The sequence below is a fragment of the Coturnix japonica genome, chromosome 9 (assembly GCF_054131305.1).
Source record: "Coturnix japonica strain WE chromosome 9, WE-NBRP24, whole genome shotgun sequence".
NCBI classification, from domain to species: domain Eukaryota; kingdom Metazoa; phylum Chordata; class Aves; order Galliformes; family Phasianidae; genus Coturnix; species Coturnix japonica.
The window spans coordinates 9933315-9957903 of record NC_140671.1 but is presented as its reverse complement, the minus strand read 5'-3'; the positions used below and the strand labels follow the sequence as shown (position 1 = coordinate 9957903).

General features: G+C 44.5%; 2 protein-coding genes across 20 annotated transcripts in view; one reads left to right on the top strand and one right to left on the bottom strand.

Moving 5' to 3' along the window:
• The window catches only part of ASCC2 (activating signal cointegrator 1 complex subunit 2), a 30559-nt gene extending 28813 nt beyond the window's left edge, over positions 1-1746 (bottom strand). Inside the window, exon 1 of the mRNA XM_015877984.3 lies at positions 1625-1746. The gene's annotated coding sequence lies outside the window, so the exon portion shown is untranslated. The remainder of the gene's footprint in view (positions 1-1624) is intronic.
• A 95-nt stretch (positions 1747-1841) lies between these two features.
• The window catches only part of MTMR3 (myotubularin related protein 3), a 68242-nt gene continuing 45494 nt past the window's right edge, over positions 1842-24589 (top strand). For 9 of the 19 annotated variants that reach the window (XM_015877980.3, XM_015877979.3, XM_015877978.3 and 6 more), the window contains exons 1-2: positions 1842-1989; positions 2444-2487. The gene's annotated coding sequence lies outside the window, so the exon portion shown is untranslated. Of the gene's footprint in view, positions 1990-2443; positions 2488-11494; positions 11665-14555; positions 14632-15234; positions 15328-15711; positions 15793-24589 lie in introns of all 19 variants that reach the window. The other 10 variants (XM_085508725.1, XM_085508722.1, XM_015877976.3 and 7 more) reach the window with 6 other exon arrangements.

Here is a 24589-nt window from a genome sequence, read left to right as displayed (position 1 = left end):
AAACAGAGGTGTATATGGCTGGGTTGCTCTTCTCCCCCTGTTTAAAACCAGGCAGTGCTTCGGTAGCTCCTCAGTGAGTCCTCACTACCCAAAATGCAAAACTTCGTACTGAATAAGTGAGGATATGCTCCAGGTTTGCCAGGTGTGTGGGTTTGGGGAGGCCTTGTTCTTTAAGTTGCACGTCAGGTTCTCATGGGCATCGCTCTCCCTTTGGGTGCAGTAACTTCCATTTCCCATTAGCTACCACCCTTTGCCCTGATCTGTCATCCTTTGCCATGATCTCCGATCATAGAAAACAGAAGTAAAAGTCATTTAACACAAGGCCATATCTAACATTAATGCATAAATAAACTGGAACACAAAATGGAGAGAATCTGAACACAAGACCTAGGGACTCTCCAAGCAATCTGTTGGGTGCCATGGCAGACAATCTGTGCCACTGAAATAAGTAGCAGGGAGCGTGTAGCTTTTCCTGGCACTCCAGCTTGCTCCCGTCCCTAAATACAGAGGGAGCAACCAGCAGGTTACGCTGTACCGAAGCCCTGGGTCTCCAGGATTCAGTTTCCTGAAGTAGGTCACATTTGATCTCCTTCCAGGCACACTGCAGAGGTAACTGCTTAACAGGGAGCCTTCAAAAGTCATATTCTGCTTCCTAATGCTGCCAACACCTGCCCTTCAGAAATGCAGCCATACTGACAGAACAGTTTTTCATTGATTTTGGGTATAAACAGGCCAGGAATCCTGTTTTTCCCTTCAGTTACCTGTATTTCTCCTAAATTTCCCCAGAAGGTACATATTGACTTTCAGGCCGCATTTACATTCAGATGATGGCTTGTTGTTGGAAAAAGTCCCTTCAGAGGGGCTCATTAACTTCCTTTCAAATGTTTTCTGGCCCCAACCAAGGGAGCAAACTAGCAAACAACTCACCGTGTGGCTTCTATCTGAGCTTAAAGACACGGGATCCTGCATTTGTGTTGTTCGTTCTAATGCCACTTCCAGCTTCAGCACGGCTTAATGACAGACCGGAGCCCATCTGCTCCAATGACTAGCTTTGGACTCAGAGGGAGAGCCCTGAGGATAATTTAGGAGCACATTTTATAGTTAGTGTAACTTCATTCCAGACCAAGGCAAACACGAGCAGGTGGAAATATCTCTCAAAAGCACAACCTGACCTACATAGTGCACTGTAAATTAAAGAGACGTATAAAAATAAAGCATTGACAACCCAGCACGTTCGCAACAAGACCCAGATACAGGCCTGCAAGCACTCCATGCCACCTGCACATGGCTGCCATTCTGCAGTGCCTTTAAGCCGATCTGCACTCTTGTTCCTTCTGCTTTATCACTTTTCTCCCCATTGCTGTGCACTTTCTGGCTCGCTGTTCTCTATTACTTCATGGAGGAGCTGCAAGCTGCTCAAGGCGATTTGTCCAGCACATTTACAGACAGCAAGGGGCCACATGAATCCTTGTAGCCAAGGCCCAAAATGGCACAGAAGCAATGGCAGCACACAGGCAATGGGTTTCCAGTTGGATATGTAGCTCCAAGAGCTCCTGTGGGGTTAGGACCACCATGGCTCCCATCACCCCAAGGCAGCTGCAGTCACCTGGGGGGGCTCGGTTACCTCAGGGGTCACGGCCATCTTAGGGCTCCGACGTCACAACAGCACCTCCAGCCAGCACTTAAAAGGCCCACAGGGTTATAAAGGGGGATAGAGGCGAACTCCTCCCCTGTAGGAGGGCTGAGGGCCCGGCAGGAGGCGGCTCCCGGCCCCGTCACCTGACAGGAGGCGGCCGGCACCGCCCCGCTGGGGGGAGGCAGGCGGCGTCGGGAGCGCGCTCGTCTCGCCGTGCCCGCGTCCCGTGCGGCCGCCATGTTGTGCTGAAAAGCGGCGGCGGCGGCAGCCAGGAGCCCGGCGACCCCGGCCCAAGGCAGGACGCCGCGCCCCGGGACGGGGTGTGGGGGCTCCGCGCCATGCCTGGCCCCGAGGTGAGGAGCCGCTGAGGGTCCGTGAAGGGGTTCGGCGCCGCGTGGGGGGATGCGTTGGGCCGGGGCCTGGCGGAGGGCGGCCGGGCTGTCACGGAGGGCCGCGGCCCGGCACGCCCCCTCAGCTGGGGCGGCTGCGCTGCGCTCCCTCGGCCGGGGGCTCGGGGCTCGGTGTGGAGCTCGGTGTGGAGCTCGGTCTCCTTTCCTTCCCACGGGGCCCGGCGGCCTCGGGAAGGTGACGGTGCAGGGCCGCGCCGGGCTCTGGCCGTGCCCCGTGGCCGCCTCTGTGTGCCCGTACCCCGCGTTGCCTGCTGTCCCGGCCCCGAGCTCAGCCCATATCGGTTGCGTACAGCTGCGTGGGGTCTGTGCTCCCACTAACGAGGTTGTCAGGGCTTTTCTATTGCTTACGGTGCGTGGGGGCTTTAATCGAGCTTCTTCCCCGTGTTTTTCTTAACAGTCCCGTTCCTCTGGTGGGATTTGAACAGATGTTGCCCTTCTCTGGTGAGTACGGTTCCATGCCAACCCTCCTGACCCCAATCCGTGCTGAAGTTTCTGTGTTTTAAGGGAAGCTCAAGGTTTGCGTTGTAGTTACGTTGTCCCTCCTTTTAGGGAATGCTGCTTTACCAACCTCACATTCCTTTGCATCTCTCTGTAGAAGTAACTGATGATCATTATGGTCCTTTGCAACCCAGACCATTCCATGATTCCATGGTTCTTTCATTCCTTGCACCCCTCCCTTACTGGGTGAGGGCTGGGCACAAGCTTGTGCCTCGCACAGGCTGAACATCTGGTACCTGCTTCTCTCCTGTCTGTGCACTTCACCTGCCTGTTTTCTGGTGTGCTGAGCCCATGTTGCCATGTGCAGTGAAGCTTTTTCTTAGCGGAGTTTGTCTAGAGAATCACACGGAGTAGCATGGAGTGATGATTGACTTTATGGTGGGAATAAAAGACTATTTTAATTGCCCATTGACAGGGGATGGTTGTGTGACTGAGGGAGCTGTGGCAGGTTTTGTGCAATACCTGCCATGTTTGAAGCTTTAGATAAAGGGCTGAGGGTGCGTCTGGTCTGTTAGTAAAACCTGTTGTAGTACTGAAAATCCTTTGTGGTGGAGGATGAAGGGGAGCTTGTATGAGTGAGTTTATAGGTAGAGGAGATGTGACATCTAGTATCTGTGTTGCTTTGCATTAGTGATCATAGTGGTTTTTAGAAGACAGAACAAGTACTTTCTTTCGTAGTACAGGAAATGCTGTGAGCTCAGAGTGTTGAAATCATTGTCAGATAAGTAAAGGTGGGGCATAGGCTTCTGAAATGCTGCACTGAGAGGTTTGTGTGCTTGCTTTGGAGTTGGGGGAGAGGCAGGTGGGCAGGGAAAATGTTAAGCAGCAGGTTTGTTGGCAACTGTGCCCAAAGGTCTTTGAGTCCTAAAGATTATAGGAGTGATATCTTGAGACAAGTTAGTTTTCTGGCTGGTAGTATTATTGGTGCTTATTTAGGATTTTGCTAATGTCCTGCCATTAACTGTCTGAACTAGAAATTAGCCAAGTGTTAGCCTGCTTAAGAAACCATCGGCAAGGCCAGCTTGATAAGCTCTTGATTTTCCCATTAAAATGGCTGTCTGCACCAGAAGGAACCAGAAATGCAGCGTGTCCAAACTCCTGAAGGTAGAGAGCACAGCACTTTATCTGAGATCTTGTTCCACCTACATGCTGTGCAGGGTGGTGGAGAGAAGTGTGTTGTCAGCCCTTCAGTAGTAGGAGATCTGAGCAGTGCTTGGCTGACAATTAATGTGTCCAAATGGAGTAACGTAAGGAGAAGAGTATCAGTGGGCTGCTGGAGAGCTGGGAAGGAGCCTGATAAATCTGCTGGAGTGCAAGGAAGGAGTCATTGTCTATGGAGTGAATTGGAGGAGCTGGGTTAGCATCCAGCATGTGGGGTCTTTTCTGCTGTGGAAGATAAAAGGTTGTTCCTGTTCTGGTAGCTCTGCATGGGGTTGTGTAGCTGGGTATGATCATGGGACTCTTCTGTTTGGTGTTGGTTGTTTGTTAGAGCCTATGACTGCAAAGAGTACAACAGTGCTTATCAAATACTGTGAGCTAGAATGGAAATCACAAATACTTGAATGTGATCTTGTTTCATAGCTACTTCTATTGACCAGATCAAATAATATGAATTGTTTCTTTCAGGATGAGCTTCCAAGCACCGAATTGTCTGTGCCTCTTCTTTGCTGTAATGTACAACTGTTCTGCATGTGTACCCAGCTGAAGTAGCTGGTAAAGATCTGCCTGTTAGGTCCCATATGGGTTTTATGTCTCTGGGACATGAGCTTCCTTTGTAATTCTATCCTTCTAGATATTAGTGCCATAACTTTCCAGTGCTTTTAGGAAAGCTTTGGGAATATGCCTAACGTGCAGATCATTCTTGTGATTAACGGAGGTTTTTAAAGACAGCTGTTCCTTTATCTTTGTGGAGCTGTGAGATCACAGGGTGACTGAGCAGTTTGCATGGAAGATATGAAAGGGAATTTAGTGCTAATTTAGGATTTGAAATACAGACTTACTACAAAGTCAGTAAGAAACTCAAGACCTCAACTTGCAGTGCGTTATTACTTGTACCTTGGATGCATTAGTCCCACGTTAGGCAGGATTACTGTATCCAGATGGGTATTTTGACTTGCACATGTGCTGCTGTCTGCTGCTTGTGGGGTGGGCAAAGTGGGGTATCAACTGTTTTTGATCAGAGTGCATTTGATAACAAAAACAGCCAAGACCTTGTCCCCTTCGTTTGGGTTGGGTAGCTGAGAACTGTCAGCACGTGCTTGATGTGCTAGAGCTGTGAGTGGCCTAGCTCTGTTCTTCCCTTTAGCTGCTTAATAACTTCTGGTGCTGGTGTAAAGGAGGTGAACACCAGCTGGCTGTTGTTCCAGGAGACTGTTTTATGCCATAAGGGAGTCCTCAACTCTGTCTCTGCTGATTGGAGCTGGGGGAGGAAATCAACCAGTAGTAACAGAGGAAGAGAGGAGTACAGCATCATCTGGTAGAATCCAGCAGTACCTTTTAGGTTGTTCTGGAGTGTGTCTGGGTTATGTTGGTGGTATAAACTGGGGATGCTCTGCTCACGTGCTGTGGAGTGATGGAGCTGCAGCTCTGCACCGTGCAAAGGGAGCTCAAGGAAAAGTGAAGCTGAAGGTGTTTTGGGATGTTGAGATAAAGGCATTATTTCTGGAGTCATTGATGTCCATCAAAAAAACGCTGTTTTGGTACCTAGATTTGGCTAATCTGTCTGGGAATCACAATCTACAGTTCAGGAAGCAGCAGTTGATTTGATGTGCATCTGATAGCAAGTTAACTGGAAAGATGCTGTATAGGTCTTACTGGGGAGAACACAGTATTGTGGGGGCACTGATCTTCTATGGGAGTTAATGCTGAAAGTGCATATGGAGCTGATGAGAGGTAAGGGGCTCTGAGTTCCAGAGGGTGGCCTGGAAGTTGGTGGATGTGTAGGAAAGGTGATGAAATTGTTTTAATGAAGAGCTTGAGCTCTTCTCCTTTGTGGACCAACACATGAACGTCAAAGTTCATAATGTACTGTTCTTATCTTCTTCAGGCCGAGCTTTAAAATAAGAAGTTGTGATTGCATTTTTAACTTTGTTACAGGAAATATCAATTTAACCCCTCAGAGTTGATCATTGTGCCTATGGGAGACTGCAAGGCTGAGGCAAGACTTGGGTGCTATTTCTTGAGCTGGGGCAGTTGTGCAGATGCACACAGACACATAGCAGACTCAAGGCTAATAGTCTTTGGGGAATGTTGGATGTATTGAGATTTTTTGGGTTGTTTTAATTTCAGAACAGAAGTTATTCTTTACTGGTGCTATCTTTAACAGGTGTGCAAGATCTACCCTGTCATGTCCTGCTTCCTTTAGGCAGTAGTGGGAAAATATCTTAAAAAGATACTGTTAACTGCTTTCTACTTTCCATAGAGGCAACATTGTCTAAGTAACTTACTACATAGATCTGATTCTCCCATGCTGTGTGTACAGTATCCACTCAGCTAAGGCGTCTATGGAAGGCTTCCTTCCTTGAGGCCTTGGCCTGTTTTAAGAATGTGGGAAGGTTTTTCAGTTGGGAAAGCTAGTGAGAAAATGTATGTCATGTTTTAACTAGGCTTTCTGAAAATAAAATATCTTGAAATAGAGGACTCCATCTAAGATATCTGTAGGATATTTCTTGTGTGTACAAATCTATGCATTCTCTAAGCCAACTATCTCCAGTTCTTCTGGTGTAGTACAAGCTTCAGTTCCTAGAATGTAATCAATATTGAGGTAGGTGATACACTTCAGGTTTTGTGGAGGAAGACTGTTGCGTTGCCATAATTAAGTCTGTATCCAGAGCATTAATTCTGTATTGCTACCTGAAATGAGAACAGCTTCTCTTTTCCTATGCATGTTGAATGTGGCTCCATCATCATCAGGGAAGAGGTGGGCTCCAGGCACCATGAAGCTCTGTAGTGCTGCTTTCTGCTCTCGTGTGACCCCCTGGGGGAAGCTGCTCCTTTTCAAGAGGACAAATGCATGTCTACATGCTGCAAAGCATAGCTGGAAACTAAGAGTCTTGTCTGAACACCAGCTGCTTTCGGATGGCTTCCTGAAGCTGCCTTGGAGCATGGAGCAGGCGGCAGGACTTGCCTGGGGGCATAGCTCATTTGCTGTCTCCCCAGCTCAGTCCTTCATATCACCCCTGAGTAAATCATAAGCTTCTGAATCCTTTGAGAATGACTTTTCTGTTTCATCCAGTTTGACAGTTCTGTAAGCAAGTTTATTTTTTGTTTTGGTACAACCGCTGTCAGGGTTTTGGGGAATAGATGGAAAGGTTTGATCTGATCTACACCTACCTTAACTGTGGAGTCTTAGAGTATTAATATCTTAAAGCAGCTAGTACATGGGTAAAATAACTGAGTATTTCTGAGATGAAGCTGTAGTTGTGGTATTGAAGCAGTCAGAATCATCCTGTCTACTGGCTGATCTAGTGCTAATTTGGTATGACTTATGCTACTGCTACGAGCATTCAACGTGACTGTTAGGCTGTTCATGAAGTGGTTGTGGCTGAGTTTGAGATTAGAAAGTGTTTCTTTGGAATTTCCTATCTGCTAGTTAGGCTGGGGGCCCATAGCGTGACTCCTTGCTCTCTCTGCAAGTAGACCATGAAGGGGAGTCAGCTTTTTGCTGTGGCTGCCTAATTTCATTTCTTGCAGCCATAATTGACATAAATGTGTACCTGGGAAAGCTCTACTTATTGCATGGCTATCTGCAAGCACGTAATTGCTATCATTGGAACTTTAAACCTGAGATAAAATGAGGTGCTGGGAAGCTCTGTCATTCCTAATTATATTGTTTGCATCCTTGATAGGCTGTTTGCTTTGGGACCCAGTTCTGCATTTTTTGCAGCTGAAAACTGCCTTCAGTTTTGCTTTCCTCCAGCCTTCAGTGCCTTGTCTAACTCTCACAGCTCTGGTTATCAAAGTTTGCTTTTGCTCTTCTGTGGGTTCTTGAAGTTCTTGTTTCCCAACAGAGAACAGATAATGTAAAATGGGAAGCTACAAGATGAAAGTTCACCTGCCATATCCCAGAGGCAGATCTTATTGTGAATTAATGAGAGGACACTGCTCCATCCATTCTGTAGTCAATTTTAGTTTGAGTAGAGCAGAAATACTTTTGTGAGTCATGAGTTGATAGTTTTGCTTTTATTCTCCAGGAACTCATTTACTTTTCTTATAACAATCAGTAGTTGTAGTGTGCTGTCACGTCAGAACCCCCGTGGTGTCTGACAGCCTTCACTGGTTGAACAGATCCCCCCCTTTCACTCCTGAATGCTGCTGAATGTAGACACTGGTAACCATCTGACCCAAGAAGCTGGAGTGAAGTGTCTAAGTGGACCACATTTCTAATTTCTTTTGGTTATTTATCTCTAATAAGTGGAACTTGGAAGCCAGTGAAGCCTACTTAATGTAAACTTGTAAGCTTATTGCCTCTGCCTGCAGATCTTCTGGTTTCCATCTGAGTGCTGGGCATGTTTTTCTTGAGTGGATAAGCTTTTCATCAAACGAGTGACTAATCCTTATCACACCAATGTGCATCAATACAATTAAGAGTTCCTGTTCTTTAATTGCATGGTGATTGGACACACTAATCATGAGTATGTTGGAGAATTCAATATCTTTGTTTTCTCTCATTGCTAATAGCAGGAATTTGCTGTGAACGGTGCATTATATTCTGGTTGGATACCCATTATAATTAAATTCTTATCTTTGTCTATGTTCAGTGAACCTTTCTTTGAGTGACTTCCATAAGAATGTACCTTTTTGTGCTTTGGGAAAGTCTGAACTCTGTGGAAAAAGGGAAGAGATGAGAACAAGGTAAATATTTAGAGGTCTGGTAGGTTTTCCTTATAGGTTTGGCTTATGGCTTACAGTTGTTTCCTAGTGCGGAATACAATAGCTTGCTTGTTTTCTTTTACTTTGGACTGGAATCTCTTTATCCCTTCATACTCAAGCGTGAGTATCACATGATTCGGAGGTGTTTGCTTAGCGTGCTTCACTGCTGCAGAGCATCCCTGTATGTTACAGATGAGTAAATCAGGGCTGCAGGGAGAGGAAACATGGGAATGTGCAGCTTTGGAGCTGCGTGTCAGAAGCTTCAGTGCTTCATTGCTGGTGTGTGCCCTGGCAGAAACGAGGGGCAGTGTTGGGTCAGACAGACCTCTTGCTATGAAGAGATCAGATTTCTGTTTTGGATATCCTGGCTTATTTTACGAAGAAAGCTACAGCTTCAATATGCCAATGTGTACCTCTATCCTCGTTATACCTACAGGTGCTCAAACTGTGTTTGTATAGAATGGTCTGGCAGGAAAACTAATTACAGGTTCTTTCAGAATCTGAGGCTGTTTGAGACGTCGGATGGTATCTGGCTGTTTAATTACTCAGAAATGTTCGTTGAAGTGAAATAATTTAAAATATTGTCTCAGAAAAGAGCAGCCTCTTCCATTAGCTTACAGCACACCTGGTCATGGCACTGCTGCTTTTCCTTCCCCTCGGGCTTTAACAGCTGGAGCAAAAATCCACTGCATGTGTTTGAGAGTTTGCTGCTTTAAGCAGTAGGATGGATGCTGGCCTTGAGGGTAACGCTCCTTTCTAGTAAGAGGATAACAAGTCCATCACTGGGGCTTTCTGGAAGTTGGCAGTTTGAGTAGCAAATTCCCTAAAATTGTGATATGACACTGAACTGAAGATGGAATGAGATTCCAGTGATTTAGAAGATATTCATCTTGACTTCTGGTGCTGCTGTTGCAACATTTGGTGCTTTATGTATCCAGTGACTCTTACTTTGCTTGGAATATCCTCAGTAACTGATTCTACCAGCAGCTGAAGCTTCTTCTCAGGCTGTTTCACTCAGGTTGAAAGAAATGGAGGAATAACTGCGGGAGGTCTTGTATCGGTTCTCATTAGAGAAGCAAAAGATAACTCACGTGGGGTGGAGTGCTGACTGGTGGCTGGTCTGAGCTGTCAGGCTTTCAATTGCTGGGCCATCCCAGGTGCTCTATGGGATTGCTATCACAGAGGCACTTCCTGTGAACGTGTGGAAGACTGATAACCTGTTAGAGGGGACTAAGGGTGGGAATTGTGCAGTGATTTGATGAGATAAGAGCAGTGCCAAACCTGCAGCTTGTAATAATTTGGCTTGGAGTAGAGAGCGATCTTGAAACCTGCCTGATATGATGCTTACCTACAGAGGGTGGTTCAGTTCATTGGAGTCACTGCTCAGGATGATGCCTGAGGTGGGTGGGTGTGTTGGTGTGCAGTGCACAGCCTGTGGATTTGTGGCTGGAGGATGAAGGGGTTCTGCTTGATTATACAAGTCTAAGGTTGGTACAGCACAGACACTTTGAGCTATTTCTCATTTTCTTGTCTCAAGAATAGATTTTAGGAAGCTGTTTGTATAAGGTACGAGTGCAGGTGTTGCTGCCCTTTGAGGGACACACCCAGAAAGCAGTCCTATTAAAATTAATAGTGCTCTTGCATCATTCTTCAGGCTGCCGTGCTCTTGTCAGCACTAAGGTATGAAGACTTTTCCTCTTGCATAAGACAACTTGGTTTGTTCTGGTTGAGGAGGAAAGAGTTTGGCAGCTCATTGAAGAGTGAGTTGGATGCTGTCGTGCCCTGTAGCTTATTTTTCTGAACTATTTCAAGCTGCTGTTCAGCTTTCTAACCTGTCGTAGTATGTACAGCTGCCTGATACTGAGCTACTAATTAAACTGATGCGGTGATTATCAGCTCAGCCCTTCCTGAATGCATTTCTTTTACTACTTCTAGCCTACTTCTTGCTACTAGACATGGTTTGTAGGTGCTCAGTTTAGGGACCTAGCAAGGTTAAGCCTCACATAGTTATTTTATAGGCCCCAAAGTTACAACAGGCTTAATCTACCTTGCACCCTTGCTTCTAAATGTATATAGCACTTCTTGCTTTTTATTCTTTCCCCAGTAAGAGTCAGTTTCTAGTCTAATTGGAAACACTGGCTGCCCTGTCAAGCCCAGTTCATCAAATAATGTAACAGTTTAAAAAACAAACCAACCACCAAACAAAACTCCCCCCAAACCCAGAAACTTGTCAGTAAACTCTTGCAGGTCCAGTGTTATTTCTGAGCTAACTGACTTCACTTCCAGGCAAGGAGCAATAATTGAAAACGTGCCTTGAGAGAAGTTAGTCTCCTTTAATGTGACTGGTTACATGAAAAGAAGGGACTTGAGCTTTTTGTGCAAGAATTACTGTGTTAGGAGTAAGCACCTGAACTGGGAAGAAATTAAGTTTGCAGTTTAAAGAGACTTAATGCCAGTAAAAACTCCACAAACTTGTTTGGAACACCGCAGTTCTTATACTGGACCTTGCCAAGGTGGTTAAAGAATTCCTAAAGCTAGTTTGGATTTCCATGCTGGGTTTGGAGAGCAGTGCACTTCCACAGGTGTGGAGAACACTCAAGTTTGTTCAGGTAGGTTGGTGAGTAGCAGAGGTTTTCATACTGGAAAGCTGGTTTGTTTGTTCTCTAAGCAGTCAGGAGATGTTGCTGTGCAGCACAGGTGAGGTGCAGTGGTGCATGTTGCCAGTTGGGCTCTGTGCTGCTTGTGAAAGGTCAGTGTTTGAACCTCCGTATCAATGAACAGTGAGCTTCAAACTGATGTTCTAGCTCTGTGTTCTGGAACTTCCAACCTCCTGGTTGGTTCTGGAAAACTTAAGAGCAGTGCCTGTGTGTGGTTGGTTTTCTTGAGGTCTGCTGGATTATTTGCAACTTGCTGAAATGTGAGAGGTGAAGGAATGCCCTGGGGTCAGGTTAGAGAAGGCTTGTGCTGGATGGAGGAAAAACTGTGGTTAAACAACTCAGTATGTCGTGTTTGCAAACAGAACCAATCAACATTGTATTTCTATAGACAGGTGTCAAGTTGTGTGTGTATTCTGCCCTAGGTGACTTCATGTAAAGTGCTGTTGAAAGACTTACCAGATCCTACTTGATGGAACAGATTCTACATGTTGAAACAGATAGAATGGATTCAGACCTGTTGGAGGAATGTCCTGCTTAGTAGCTGACTTCCGAGTAGCCACTTCACCCCTCAAAACTCATGTTGGTGACTTAGGTACTTCTGTTTCTTAATAACACCTTAACCAGAATGTTAAGAGTTCAAACAGCACACTGATATTTTTATAGTGACTGTGTAAATATGGAAGAGAAAGTTGTGAAGCTGGGAATCCATAGGTCGTGCTATGAGTGACAGCTTGGCCTCTGAATTTAGAGCGTCTTTGCCTTGTTATATAAAGCGTGTTGCCTGGTGCTCAACTGCTCCTCCAGCACAGAGCTGTTTGTAACCTTTAAACTCTATAGAGTAGGAATTTATCCTGTTAAAACCTGCATTTGTTTAAAGAGCAACTTGTACTTACTCACCTGTGTCCTACATCTCTAGATCTCAGTTACTGAAATACTGCTGTGTGTCACTCCAAACCTAAGTGATTTTTTTTTTTTTTAGGAGTGACCTGTAGCAAACAAAGCTGGACCTGTCCTGCCACTAATCCTACCTTCCATTCTTCAGGTTTAAGCACAGCATTGATCTCAGGGATTAGTATTTAGGGGCTGATCTGTGGGTGACTCCTCACGATGTGAAATCCAAGAGATTCCTCCAGTTACTTCTCAAATGAAGAATATCTGAATTGTTATCTTGAAGGTGATGCTTCATAACACCTGGTATTATTTTACAGTCTTTTTAGCAAGAGTGGGGAAAGTCCTTCCTGAACAAAATAGGCTGAGTGAGCACTGTGGCATGCAATTGGTTTTAAAAAAAGAAGCTAACACACTAGGCTGAATGGAAGTGACCAAAGGCTCCAACTCTGAAGTAAGAAATAAGTCTAATTTGACTAGTTAAGTTTGGTTCACTTACAAACCTCATTCAAGCACAAAACCTTCACTGAAGTCTTTAGTGTCATGTGGTCGTCTGAAACGGTCACAGAGCAGTGCTGATGCTGCCATCCCACCAGTTAATTGAGGTAAATTCCTAACTCCATCACAGCTTTACTTCCTTCCAGTATTCCGTGTCACTGTCATTAGTGACACAGCAAGAAATCAACACCTTCACCTTTTGTGTTGCTTTAGCCCCTTGTCCCTTGCATCTTACATCCACATGGGTGTCACGCTCAGTGTGGCTGCATACTTGGAGAGGATTTTATGATGCTATGCTTCTGAGCCAAGACTGCTGCAAGCAAAATGTATGAGTGCTTCTTCAGTGTTTTATCTGTGAACAAAATTGTCTCTTGTCCTAATGTTAAGTTGCTGCCTTGTTAAGCCTTCACTGGACGGAGTGCTGCTGGTGTAGCCTGTGACAGGTACTGAGCAACAGGGCCGCTCTGCGGATCATGCGACTGAGCTAAGAATATGGGTTGCCTTATGGCATTGGAATGCTGGTGTGGATTCTGGTGCAGAGAGAGCAGCGTGTTGGCAGTGCAGCCATTGCTGCTGAGTTTAGTTACCTCTCAAAAAATGCGACTGTTGTGTCATAAGGGTTTACCTCTGCTGCCTGGCACAGGGGTTATGTGCTGGTGGCACGGCTTGAGCTCTGCTGGGGATTTATGCAGGAAGTGGAAACAGATGCATTTCTTTCTTGGAGACCTGCTTTATTAATGAATAACTGAAACTGTTAAAAGTTCTGGCTTTTAGTACTTGCAGTGCTGTTTGAGATCTCAGCTGATAAATGTTCATGTGCTTTTCACAGATAAAATATACTTAGTCCTCATGGGGTATGGAATAGAGTTACTGGGTTTGTAGGTGTTGAGGTGTCTATAACTCAGCTGTTAGAGCAGCGCACTGAGACTCGGTGCTGGAAGTTACTCAGTAACTTGGATTTGGTTGCTGAGCTGCAAGTAATAGTGCTGGAGAAACACAGCAAGGTTAAATGCAAAATGTACAAACAACAAACACCCAATTCAGGTCCTGTTCCAAAGGGTAATAACACCTTACTTGGTAATAGTACTCATGCAGATACTTGGGTGGCTCTAATGACACTAAGAATCTGTTAGTGGTGTTTAGTACCTGGGCAGTGAGGATATTTTATTGTATGTTTCTATGGTACTGTAAGGAAAGTTGTTACCTGGGAGCGTACTAGAATGCTGAAAAAGCACGATTCCTTTGCAGCTTCATGCAAGGGAAATGGACTATATGCATTGCTGTGTTTGCTGTGGTGTGAGTTACTTCAAAATGTTGGCAGATCCTCCTCTGTGGGATCGTGTATCAGTGTGAGGTATTAGTTAGTCTGCTAGTACATTTAATCTAGTTCTGATTTGTCAAGATCTCAAAGGTGGAAACAAAAAGCACTTTGTCCTGGCTATTCTCATGAAGGCTGACACTTGAATCACTCTTTCTAGTTGTCTATTCAGTTATTTCCTTAGCATGCTATACTTGCTGAATGAAGCTCATTGTTTAGTAGTAAACCATAATTGGGTTGCTTCTATTCAAAGGCTTTCATCTATAGGTTGAAAATCTCATTCTGACAATTTGAAATGAGGTTTGTGAACAGCTTCAAGTTCAGTCTTGTCAGTGTAAGTTAGTGAGGCTTCTCTTACCTACTCCACTAACTCATCTGTGAAACCAAGCTGTGCTGAGCCTGACTGCTGTGTTCATCACATCCCTGGTGCAGCCTTTTCCTTGGTCGGATGAGGGGTGAACAGTGGGACTGGAGGTATTTCTTGGTGGATACCAAGCGATAGGGGGTTGCTTTGCAGGTCATGCAACTTCAGCTGAGCTGTAGTGAAGCTCCATAGAAACAGCATCTGGTCAGTTTTGGTGAACTCTCCAGAGAGTCATGTGTGCTTACTGGTGCTTTCTGAATGATACAGGTATGACACAGTATCCTGGAGATGCTGCATCCAGGTTTTAGTTCTTCCTTTTTATGTTACTGTAAACACTGCTTCCCCATTGCAGTCCCAGCTGTTGGAGACACCAACAAGTCTGAATCTTTACTTTGCTGTGTAACTTTTTTCACAGTTTTTGGAAGCTCGAAGCATCGGGACTTGAAACTTCTGGAATGTATTTGGACCCTGTGAGAATTTCTGTGACCCTTGTAGGTGATCATAACATATTCAGCCTAAAGTAATCGAGCTTGGTTTTCCTACTGTTTGCTTTGAGCTTTTCAGCCTGTTTGTGTTTACCTTAGTTAAGCAGTAATGATTGTTAAGGCATTAAACTGAGCAATCATAATGGAAGGACAAACCAACCCAATCAACATTATTGCAGACTTCCTGATAATGAAAATTCCAATCGTGTAATACTTGATTTTTATCTTTAAGCTTGGAGAAAATGGGAGTGGTGATGGGAGATCTTTGTAACTGACTTTCAACCAGCTGGGTAGTGCACACTAAAAGCTTGATAGGTGTGGAGAGAATTGCTGTGACCTTATGACTACTGAGGATAACAGCTACTTGTTATGTTAATACAGGGAACAGCTGAGCTACTCCTTCAAGCATTTGAACACCAAAGAATGTGGTATCCACTTAAGGTTTTTAATTGCTGATGCTTCCCCAGACAGTCTGGATGATTTTGTTTGCTTCCTTATAGTAATTACCTAGATATGTTTTAGGCTGGAAAGTGGGGAGTTAAGAACACTGGGATGTTGCTGTCTTCCATCTGAATCAGATGCAGTCAAGCACATGCCTTTCTCTTGCAGAGGGTGTACAATGTAGAGAAGAGCTAATTGCTGAATGATGGGATGTGGGCCTTCTGGAAAGGAGGCAGGGCAGATACAAGCAACTTGCTTTAGGTGAGAAGAATCTGATTTATGGTCTCCAGTGCGGTTTCTGCATACAGCTAATATGAGTGTGGCACTAAGGATGATTCTAGTAAAGGTGAATCTCTTGACTGCAGATGGTTTGGGCAGTTTTCTTAGCATGTCAACTTAAGAGATTGCCGCTGAAGTTCTGAAGAGCTTTGACAGCTCGGCTGATTCTTGTATATAAGAACAGCTGACTCACTGGAGAACGTACAGTGCTGGTGCTTTAAGTTTAATCACATGCTTATAAGTTGGAGTTGTTAAGGATTCCATTGTCCCAATTTAGGGCATCAGTTCTGTTTCATTACTTTCTTAAACTGCACACTACATCAGACCTGTTTCTTACCTCACTCTATGTTGTGTGCTTACCTTCAGGTGCCTGTTTCCAGCCCTGCAGGCTGAAGCATAGCTGTATGCTCTGCTGCTCAGCTGATGGGTGTATGGGCACTGACTGAGGTAAGCATCTCAAGGCTGCTTCTGCATGACAGTAAGTGCCTGTGTCAGGTGATTACTGTAAGACAGACCCACAACCAGGTGCTCCTGACTCAGAGAGATGCTGTTTGGTGATGCTGATCCCTACCAGCTCAGGGATTTCTGCTATAGTAGAAACCTGCCCCAGAGCCAACTTTTGATAGTACATTCTGTTGATATATATATTCTTTCAGAGGTGCTGCTGTGGAATGGTCGTATCTGAAATGCTTGTATTTTGAGCAATTACTGCAGAATAGGTTATAGAACAATAGTAGTTTTAGTGAGTTCTTGGATACCTTTAAGATCATTATGGTAGCTAGCTATCGTGTTAACAGAACCATTCTAAATATACTTCAGCCCTGCATTCTTGACAGAGTAATTGTGATGCCAGAACTTGATTCCTGGTTATGAATACATCTTACATATGCATGCATGTGAGAATGACAGAGCAGCATATGCTGGATGTGAAGGTAGTGTTTCTTTCAGTGTGGCTTGGAGTACATGGGACAATTATTCTTTTGCTTTTAAAGCATTATACAAGATCAGTAATGTGTGGCTCTTTGGAAGTGACTGCAAGCTGCAGGTTATGGGGAAGTCTGACTAGTTCAAATGAAAATGCATCTTGGTTTCTGCAGTCTGTGTAGGAAAACTGCTTGCAGAGCTTGCTTTGGGTGCTTTCATTGGACATACCATGTCAGGAGGATGCTTTGGTTGTTTCCACTGCATTACAAGTCCATTTTCTGGTTCTGGTTTCCCAGGCTCTCTGACTTTTCTTTTTATTAGATTTCCCCAGCTTTTTTTCTATATTGCCTTATTCCTCATTAGTCACGGTGTTAGAGGTGAGTATACCTGCGGGTTTCTGTAATGGGTTGGTCTGACTGTTCAGATATCTGCTCCTGTCTCTAAGCTTGCTCCTAACTGCTTAACTTCAAGGAAATGCACTGATGTTCTGGGCAGAAAGGGTCTTGTATTCCAGGAGTCAGACTATCTGAAGGATGCTGGCTGGCATATCTGCCTGATCTCAGTGAGGGTTGATACTTTTTTAATTACTTTTTGTTAGGAAATCGGTAAAATGTGTTTTTAAATACAGTCTTAAAATGCCTGGTCGACCTGGAAGAGCTTTGACTAGCACTTACCTGGAAGTGTCCAAAGACTGAATTGCCAGTGGCTGGAGGGTTTGTCCGTTGCTTCAGAGCTACCTTTAAGTGTTGTGAGTCTTTGACAGTGCAGTAGACTTGAGTACAAGGTGGCAGCTTGGAGTAGGGAAGAGTTGAAGCTCCAGAAAACTGGAGATAAGGGAAGAAGAAAATGTGAAGAGCCAGTGTGCTATTACTACTGCATTTCCATACCGGTGTAAGACCTATACATTAAACTTATGTTGGCACGCTGTTAAAACCTCCCCCCTGCTTTCTTCCCTGTTCTGTGGAGGCAGAATAGCAGGCTTCAGTTCCTCTATGTCTTGCTGCTTGAATTCTTCCTAAGGCTGCTTTCAGAGTAGCTTTGCTTCATGCTCTGGCAACCTTGCTTGAACTGTCAGTGCAGTCTGCAGGCCTCTCGCTATGAATACTGCTGGCATAGCAGGTGATTGAGCAGTGGAAGCATGAGTAAGTCTCTCACTGGCTGATTCTCAAGTCTGACATCATATCCAAGAAATAGATGGCTCTCTTTCACCATGAGGATAATGAAATAATTCCTACTGTGTTATTCATTAACTCACGTTTCATTTAGTGGCTCCTAAGAGGATAGCAAGCATGATAGAGGTGAACTTGCATAAGACTTCTGACATTCTTTTGTTAAGATAAGCAAGAGTTAAAGCTATGGCAGACCAAGCTTATGCATGGCAGCGATGTCTCATTGAAGCAGGTGGTATGTGGCGTATTACACTTACTTTCATACTGAGTGGTTTTGACTTAAAGGAGGTAACCTGTATTTAAAGATATTTGAGGGTTAGCTAATGCACAAAGCTGGGTGAAGTTCTTCCATGGTGTGGAGGCTGCAGCTTGCTGAGTGGCTTCATGGAGAGGTGATGTTCAGCCCAGCATGGAAGTGCTTCAGGGCAGTTAATGGAGACCAACAAATAAACTGGGAGACCTGCAGCAGTGAAAGCACGTGGAAAGCAGCGTGGTGACCTGTACAGAACTGCTTGTGGAGGTGCCTGTTAAAAGCTGGCTGGTCTTGTAGTATTTGTGTGCTGAGCATGTAGAATTGGAATATCTCTTAATTGTTAGTGTCATGTCTTCCCCTGCATGCATGCTTGTTTTGGCTGTTTAAACACCTGCTGAATAGTACTCTGCAAAGGAACTTTAAAGGAAAGAATAATGACCTGCTTTGCTACGGGGTTTTCATTACTATTAAGTTAAAAAAGAGAAGGCAGACAACTCTATCCCTAGGTTTAGTGCTGTATGTTTTAAAGGGGTCTGTGAGGGTTGGCTGTGACTCATCTTGGCTTTGATGTGGGTTCTTGATGACCTGAACTTCCTAATGAAGGGTTGTGGCTGTTATTCAAGTTGCCATACTGAGCGTGAGCACTGTGCAATTCTGACGGCTTGCCAAGGAGTTCATCTCTCCAAAGGAGGTGTATCTGAATTGTACAATTGAACCAATAAATGAATGTAATCAGGTTAAGCTGTGCTGATTGGAGTATTCAAATGCTCGTTCAATCTTGCTCTGAGTGCATTGTCATTGGTTTATCCACACAGGTAATAACAGATTTCTGAGGGGAGGCTGCAGTCATCTTGGGTGTCTGTAATCCAGAACTGCTGGGCAGCCCAACAGTGTCTTACATTGTCTGCTGTTCCTAGAAGCATTGGATGGGGAAGTAGCAGCTTCAGCTAAGAGCAGCAAGGTGGTGGTATAGTGGGTGGGTGGCTGCCTGCCTGGAGATGTGGTTGTTTCCTTACCCTGCTGGGTAGAAGTTACTGGGAGCTCTTAAAGCTGCCTGGAGTTGTATAGATATCCAGGCTGCTCATTTCTGCAGCTCCAACCCTCAGCTAGTGGGGGTTGTATTCACTAGATATGAAGCAAAATACTATATAAGCCTCGAGTATTTGAGGAACCAAACCAAAACAAGGTCTTTCTGGTACCTTGAACTCTTCCTGTGCTTGGTTTTCAACCTTTTGGATACATTAATACTGCTTAAGCATGAGGGCCAGTGTGGAAATATAAAGCTCCGTGATGCTCATCATGTTCTAAGTACCTGAGGAGATGCAATGAAGTGAGCTGTGTAGGAGTGACTGATTTTTATTTGTAGTGCTTCACTGACTGCAAGGGTTGGTAAAATGAAGATAATAAAGGTGTGTGTTCAGAGGATGTTCTCCCTCTAAGAAGAGGAGGGAGTGTATGGGAAAGAAAGTTGGAGAAGGGAACTGAGCATCATTCATAAAGCTGAGCTAATGCTTTACAGGCATCGCTGTGTTTGTATTTCCTAACCTGCAATCCTTGTCAGTGCTCTTTATATATATGCATTTTAAGATGGAATTACAGCAAGCTGATTTCCATTGTGTATGGGTGGTGAAATATCTGCCATGTCATTAATTAGCATTAGAATACTTCAGTTGGAAGGGGTATGCAAAGAAAGAGTTTGACTGCTTGATAACCTCAGGGCTAACCAGAACTTACACGTGTCCAAATACCTCTTGATCCCTGACAGGTACTGGACACCAACCACCTCCCTAGGAAACCTGTCCCATCACTGACCACTCTCATAGTAAAGAAGTGTTTCCCAATGCACACTCTGATCCTCCCCTGGCAGCACTGTGCCATTCTCACGTGTCCTGCCATGGGCAGCAGGAGCACAGCCTGGTGCCTCTTATTTCCCATCCTCAGGACACAGCAGGGAGCAATGAGATTGCTTCTCTTAACTGGACAGCCCAGGTGCCCTCAGCCCCTCATTGCAGGACCTGCCTCCCAACCCCGTTACCAGCATTGCTGCTTCCTTTGGATGCTTTCAAGGACCTTAACATCCTTCTTTGCTTTTGGTGTGTTGTGGAGACCAGAGGTGCACATGGTATTTAAGATGAGGCTGCACCAGCACTAAATATAATGAGGGTGTCAGCTGGGAGTGGCAGAATTAAAGTATGGACCCATTTTGTTTGACGGCCTGTAACAGCCTAGACCAAAAAATCTGCCACCAATGCACACCTTGCTTGTAGAATTTGATTTCACATCTAGATTTGTGTATTATACCACCTGTGCAGTGTTGAAACGCTCTTGATGGTGAGGTAGGCTTTGAGTATTCTGAACCATGCTCTGCTCTGCTTTTTTCCCTCTCTCTGCTCAGTGTGAAGGTGTCTCGCAGTATTTTACCTCACATAATTTTCTTAAGGTTTGAACCTTGACGGAACAGGTTGACTGTTAGGAATCCATGGATGGACAAGGCTGATCCACCTGATCTAATTGGACCTGTGTCCAAGCCTCTGCTTGGACTAATTGATGGCCTGGTGTGCCATTGCTCTTTCTGCTTAAAGAGGCAGAATTAAGTGTGTTGTTGTAATTGAACGCTGAATCGTTGTCCTGTGACTACAGGCAGCACAGACCTCAGGTGTTGTGTCTGAGTCCTTCAGAAGGAACCATTTCTTTAAGTTTTCTTGAGCCTAATGGTGATCTTCACAGCAGGCAGCTTTTATTGGTGGTTTTGGGAAAGAAGGAAACTTGGGTTTGCACTTCAACAGTTGACAAGGTCTTAAGGAGATCCTTGATTGCTTGAGCAAATTGGGTTCTTTCAGTATTGTTTGTATGTTACCTGCTTGTGTGTGACATGAAATAAGTTGTTGGCTGACAGCAGTTTTTTGCTATGAATTTCCATTGGGAACAGAGCAATAAACTGCATCTCCAGACCCAGGTACTAAACTCCTCGTTGTTCCTCATGTATTTTGTGCCTACTCTTCTGATTCACTTCTTAATCTACATTAAGACAACCTGAGTATTTTATCCTTGTAGGTTTAGGGCTGATGTGTGTGTTCAGTAGGAACAAATGCTGCCTTACTTTTGTACAAAGTCAGTTGGCAGAGGATATTTGAAACTCAAGAATAAGAACTTGCTGCAAAGCATTGCTTGGGTGAATTTCATTGAAACCCTGCGTCTGTTTGGCAGACAAGACCAAGGCAAGAATTCAGGTGTCATACATGCATCAATTGGACTATATTCATGCTTGAGCAAGTTTATGGACTAATATGCACATGTTCTTGCATGTCTCTGTGAAATACAACTTGAAGATAATGTGCTGTGAGTCTTTATTTCCTTATAAGAAGGTTAAGCCTTGCTGGCTGAAAGATTCAGATACAAAACAAAGTGTGTAACTGAGGTTGCTGATGTATACCTTGTTTAAATATGGCTTTATCTCAGATTTTAAACTGAAAATGATCTTACCTGCTGCATTAGTTGCAGACCTGTTGGACTTCTGTAATGCTAAAGATGAGGATGTGTTGTGTTCAGGCTAAAGAGCCCAAGCTTCTTGTTTTCTTAAATTGATGGTTTCTCTTAATTACAACCAAGCCTTTCTCGTTTAACTACATTTACTTGGAGTCTCTTTAGGAAGGAGTGAATGTTCTTTTAAGGATAAAACACTTAAAAATGCCTTGTTATTGTTAACGTTCTTCCTTTTCCGAGTTCAGTATATCTGCCAGGAAGAATGAGTTTCTGTAGGGAAAACAAGTGAGAAGCCAGCGTTTGTTTGGCTTGGATGAATCCATACAGAGTTGAGTTTTGGAAGTGTGCTCTGGATATTCCCTTCAGAGTTCCCTGGGGAGTAAGTGGCTGTGTATACCTATAACAGTATTCCTATAACAGAGCAGGAGTAAAGGTTGCTGTTGGAGTGCTTCTACTGTGTTGAACTGCTGTAGGAGTATCTACATACTGACACATAACCTGTGGTACCAGTCTGCCATACCTCTTTTAGAGGGCCCTTAGTGAAATATGTGGTACTCGAGTTGTACTTTCTCTGCTAAAAACCTCATCAACTGTATGGAACTGGGTGCTGACCTGAGCAGGTAGGTAGGAAAGCCAGACTTAAGTCTTTGTTATGTAGATAAAGCCATTTATGTTGGTTGATGTCACGATGGAAATGCTGCTTCCAAAGGGGCAGCAACACCTGAGCTTTTATTAAATGAGGCAAATAACTGATTTCTGAAGGAAACATGAACATTGAGATCACTGGGTTTTAGACTTTACACGTGGAGTGGGGGGAGAGTGAGTGTCTGGCTGGTAAGCATGGGCTGGGGATGTGCAAACCACGTTCTGTGGTAGAACTTCAGCTCTAACTGAAGCACAGAGTTTTGATACGTCTGCCTTATGTCCTTCATTACCTCTCTGAATTGCCTGGATGTGTTTGGCTTCATGCTGTTTAGCTTTTTAGAATAAGCATGTTTTGTGAATCCAAGTCAATTTTTCCTTGGCTCTGAGCATCCCTTAAGCACAGCGTGCACTGAGCTTGCAGACCTCCCGGGCTATGGAAGCTGTGATATGAAGAGAAGATTCATAGGGTGTCATGATTGAGCCCAGCCTCCCTGGCTGGTCTGAACACAACTACACAGAGCATAACTATTTTGTGTTCTGGTGTGCCCAGGTTTGAGCATACTGCCTCCATTCAGTAGCTGGAGGTTACTGGAACCAGAAGAAGAAAAGCAAATCTGTTCTAAAACGCTGCTGTTGTGCCTTTGGAGGTATAAGATTTGATTTGACAAAACTACCCAGCCCACTGGCTGTCGTACTCAAATACTAGGCTCAGTGAATGTAACTAACCTTGGAAGCTAGCTGTAGGAACTGAAGCGCATCAAACCTTGCTTCCAGTCTGTATCTGGAGAGATGCAGGACTAGTTTTACCTCGTGCCTCCCCACTCAGAAGTACAAACGCTCATTAAATCCTTGGTATTTGGTTTGTCTTAGGCAGAGATTCAGCCTTGGCTGTCAGAGCTCCTTGCTGTATCTCTGTGTGTTTATCTGCATGTGTTTGTAGTACCCCTTTGGAGGCTGACTGTGTTTTCCATTTCTTCTGAGCCTTCAGTGCAACTTGCAGAGGAGAAGCAGCGTTCAGCCAGATATACCTCCTGCTTCTGGCTCTAACTGGCTTTCCATGAGTGGAAAAAGATGGAATAAGCTGTTTGAACACTTGGAGGATGTTAAAGCTGTTCAGTGATAAGAGGTGTTTACTCTTCTTTTTTGTTTTCTTGTAGCTTCAGTGAACTGAACCAACCAGCCAAAGAAATGACTCTGAGCAGGGCTTCTAGAGGCAGCATGCTGGTAGATTAGCCAAACCAGTTTGTTTGTCCCTTATGATCTAAATATAGGGAACCTCCTTAATTAGGGAAGGCATCTGAGCTCTGTGCAACTCTTAGTACACACAGGGAGATGAAGTTCTTCCCTTAGTGCCCAGCTGAAGGGCAGTGCTAGTGCAAGGCTTCCCTCTGCACGGAGCTCGGCTATTAACAGAACACTGAAAGTTCAGAGAAGTTGAAACTGAAAATGGATTGCTGCAGTGAGGTGTTTGTGCTAATGGGGAAAGGGTCAGCAGCTGAAATGTAAGGAAAAGAGAAACCTGTTCTGGTAAATCACGGCTGCCTTTAAACACAGACTTGCTGTTGGTCCAGTAGCTGCTGGGAAGGTCCTTACAGTCACTCAGGCTGCTCATGTTTGCTTTCTCAACTTTTTCTGGCCTTATATTCCAGCATATGTGGTTTTATCTCTTCATAACTTGGCTTTTTCTGTACCGTATTTACACATTAAGGGACTGGTTGAAGAGTGAGTCCTGCGGCTGTTACCCAAACAAGTATTTGGACTGTGTTCTGGAATACAGCTCTCTGTGGTCCTAGGAAAGCTAACCTGATCTTTGAATAACACCTGAAGTGGGAATTCAGGTGGTCAGCCCTCACAAAGGGGTGTCTCTTTAAACTTGGCTGTCTACTTATGTCAACTCTTCAAATAGGATTACTTGGTTCTGTTACATTACCGGGCTTGTTTTGCAGATACTAAGGAGAATTACTTGAACTCGTGCTTTTCTTATATTGAATTAACTTCCTGGTTTTACACTATAGATAAACAGTGCTAATGCTGTAGTCAAACATGTCTGCCCTTCCTGGGCCAGCTTGGAGAGCCCAGCTCTGCATTTGGAGCTGTCAGATGTCATTGCAGTGTGTGACACCTAAAGGCAGCTTCAGTTCCTGCTGGTTCAGTTGAGCTGTGTGCTACTGAGCTCTAATGGACGTGGAGACCTATGACTGTATTTGAACCATAAACTCCACAATTTAAGAATGTATTTAATGCTTTGAACAATGTGTAAATAGCAGCTTCAGAGATGAGTTAGAGGACTTGTTCTGTGAAGGAAATGTCACTTCTGCAAGATTTGAAGTGATTCTTCAGCTGCCTTAGAGCCTACAGATAGTTAATGTCATGTAGTTAGTGTGGGCTGTGCTTTGAACCAGCATCTGGTCTGGCCTCATAAGCCATCATAGAGCAGTGGTGCTAAACCTGGTGGTTCTTTGGACCATGTCATTCTGTCTGATGGATTCCTTTCTGGATTGGTTCTGGAGCAAGTCATGGGGAATATGGAATGTCCATTTGTGAAGGTAAGGAAAGGAATGCTCTGAGGAGGCCTGTGGGAGCAGTTCCCTTTCTGATGGCTCAGCATGTTGCAGGCAACTTGACTTAGTTTTTCTTTAAAAAGACAAACTTATCATACTGGAAAATAAAAAGTTACCATGGTTTTCCAAAGAGTTGATGTTTAGGCCACTTGTCATTACCAGCTTCTTCCCACACTAGTGTGAAGTAGTCCAGCAAAAGCCATCCAACA